The sequence below is a fragment of the Eulemur rufifrons genome, chromosome 30 (genome assembly GCF_041146395.1).
Source record: "Eulemur rufifrons isolate Redbay chromosome 30, OSU_ERuf_1, whole genome shotgun sequence".
NCBI classification, from domain to species: domain Eukaryota; kingdom Metazoa; phylum Chordata; class Mammalia; order Primates; family Lemuridae; genus Eulemur; species Eulemur rufifrons.
In genome coordinates this window covers 118,571,922-118,574,926 of record NC_091012.1, presented here as the reverse complement: position 1 = coordinate 118,574,926, position 3,005 = coordinate 118,571,922, and the positions used below count along the sequence as shown (strand labels likewise).

General features: G+C 42.7%; 1 pseudogene; it reads left to right on the top strand.

Moving 5' to 3' along the window:
• Nucleotides 1-1,683: 1,683 nt before the first annotated feature.
• LOC138378712 (nucleoplasmin-3 pseudogene) lies at nucleotides 1,684-2,186 on the top strand (annotated as a pseudogene).
• The last annotated feature ends 819 nt before the right edge of the window (nucleotides 2,187-3,005 follow it).

Here is a 3,005-nt window from a genome sequence, read left to right as displayed (position 1 = left end):
GCAAATAGAGGTTGAGGCAGAGTGTTCCCTTGTGTCTTTAACTTAACAATCCTCAATATTTTGGGGAGAAATATTTTGGTCTCCTTCACTATTTTTTTCCTTTGTTAAGTAATAAGCTATTTGTGAGGAGATCAGGAGATTTAAAGATAGGGAAGCCTTGAGCATTTTGAGGAAAAAATGAACCAGTGGAGAAAGAGTTAGAGAAGATAATGGAAAGTGTGAGATCCTGGGGGTGGAAAAGAAATGGTGCCATTGTGAGAGTGAATCACAATTTATCATCCAAAACAATAGTGAGCCCAAGAATGGGCATGTCATTAACTTAGTCATCAAAGATGGTAGATTTGATTCATAGATTCACATTACTTTCAGTGCCTTTAAAATCTAGTTCTCCTTCCCAAACTGGTCATGAAGATGTCACTGATGTCAATGAAGATGTCACTGAAGTTTTCCTCAGTGAGGGACAAGGGGAAGGGGAGATAACTTTCATTCTATGCTTTTGTATAATTGTCTCTTGGTTATATTACCTATTATAAGCTATAAATTGAAAAAGTATTCCTGATTATTCTGAAAAGTCCTTGATAGTTTCTTTTCTTTACAATTTCAGTTAGGCCAAGGAAAATCAATGTTAATATGATTCATAATTATCAAATCTTATGTCTATAGCATTATCAATCCTTTTGTTACTGAAAGTTCAGTACTTGTCCCCAAGGCCGAATCAGTAAGAACGAAGAATGAGGACAAGTGGTTTGAGGAAAAGGAAAGAGAAGTTTATTAATTTGACAGCAAATGAGGAGGACAGCAGACCAGCATCTTGAAAGGCCATGATCCTGCCTTCAAGCAGAAATACAGGGCTTTTTAAAGGGGCATTTTCAGAGGTTGGGCTCTGGTCTATGTTACCAGTGCCACATGTCGTGGCTTTGGGCTATTGTTTAACTGTAGTTGGTGGTTTTGGTCGACCTTATCTCTTTTTTTTTTTTTTTTTTTTTTTTTTTTTTTTTTTTTTTTTTTTGTTGAGACAGAGTCTCACTTTGTTGCCCAGGCTAGAGTGAGTGCCGTGGCGTCAGCTTAGCTCACAGCAACCTCAGACTCCTCGGCTTAAGCGATCCTACTGCCTCAGCCTCCCAAGTAGCTGGGACTACAGGCATGCGCCACTATGCCCGGCTAATTTTTTTTTTTATATAGATTTTTAGTTGTCCATATAATGTCTTTCTATTTTTTAGTAGAGACGGGGTCTCGCTCAGGCTGGTCTCGAACTCCTGACCTTGAGCAATCCACCCGCCTCAGCCTCCCAGAGTGCTAGGATTACAGGCGTGAGCCACCGCGCCCGGCCAACCTTATCTCTTGGTGAAGATGATCTTGTGACCTTTGGACAATTCTGTTGAGCCATCTCCTGTGGTTTAAGATACTAGAAGACAAAGAACATTTTTTTACCACTTTGATTACTGGACTTGGGCAGGAATGCAGGTTTTTAATTCCTAGAAAAGGTGGAGGGTTTTAAAGAGAAAACACATAATACATTTTGCCCTTTTTCAGACTTTTACTTCTGTTACACTTTGAGTACCATTATTTTTTTGCCTTTTAAACTTCTCATCTTTAATTTTTTTAACTAAACTTTTTATTTTGAGACTATAGATTCACATGCAGTTGTAAGAAATAATACAGACTGGAGGCGGCCCTTGCAGTATGTCCGCTGGCATTGCCACTGCCTTAGCGTTTCTGAGTCAGGAGAGCCGAGTCCGGACCGAGGGTGTCGGGGGTCTGCGGATACCGGCCCCAGTCACTATGGACAGTTTTTTCTTCAGCTGTGAGCTCTCCAGGCACACCCGCTCCTTCACCTTCAAAGTGCAGAGCACATGCTGGCATTGACCATGCTGTGTCTCACCCAGGAGGCCAAAGACGAGTGTAATGTGGTAGAAGTTGTGGCCCGGAACCATGACCAGCAGCAGATTGAAGTTCCTGTGGCTAACCTCAAGTTGTCCCACCAGCCCATGCTTAGTTTGGATGACTTCCAGCTCCTACCACCTGTAACCTTCCACCTGAAGTCAGGCTCTGGCCCTGTGCGGATCACTGGGCACCTCCAGATTGTTACTATATGCATTGATGTTTCTGAGGAAGAGGAGAGTGAGGAAGAGGAAGCTGAGTGGTACCCCATCCTTCCTGCCAAAAAGCAGGGAGACAGGCCCTAGTCCTCCTTGGTCAGCCAGCTGCCTGTGTGCACCATGTTCCTGGACAAGTTTCAAGAATTGTAAATGTTTCCTCTTCATTGAAGGGGAGAGTTTGGGGTGGGGCTTTTGTTCGAGGGCCTTGGGCCTTGGGAAAGGGGCCTATTCTTCATAGGGCCCTGGTGTTCTGGTCTTGCACCATGCCTGGGCTTCCCTTTTCTCTAGGAGTGGGAGGAACTCTGAACTTGTATCCTGAACAACCCTTCCTCTCTACTGCCTATGAGGATGGGAGGTTAGTGTCTGGGGCTCAGAACTACACATTTTTAACACTTTTTACATTTTGGATAAAGGTTGAAATAAAGTGTTGTGGTTTTTTTTTTTTTTTAAAAAAAAAAAGAAAGATAGAAAGAAAGAAAGAATACAGAGATCCTGTATATCCTTTACCTAGTTTCTTTCCAATAAAACCATCTTGCAGAACTAGAGTACAATGTCAGAACTGTATCATATTGATACAGTCAAGATAGAACATTGCTATCACCACAAGGATCCTTCATGTTGCCTTTTGGTAACCATACTCCCCTCCTACCCTTACTTCTCTTTCACATCTGTAAGTACACTTATTTAAAATGTATTAATGTAGGCCGAGCACGGTGGCTCATGCCTGTAATCCTAGCACTCTGGGAGGCTGAGGCGGGAGGATCGCTCGAGCTCAGGAGTTCTAGACCAGCCTGAGCAACAGCGAGACCCTGTCTCTACTAAAAATAGAAAAAAATGAACTGGACAGCTGAAATTATATATATAGAAAAACATTAGCCAGGCATGGAGGCACATGCCTGTAGTCCC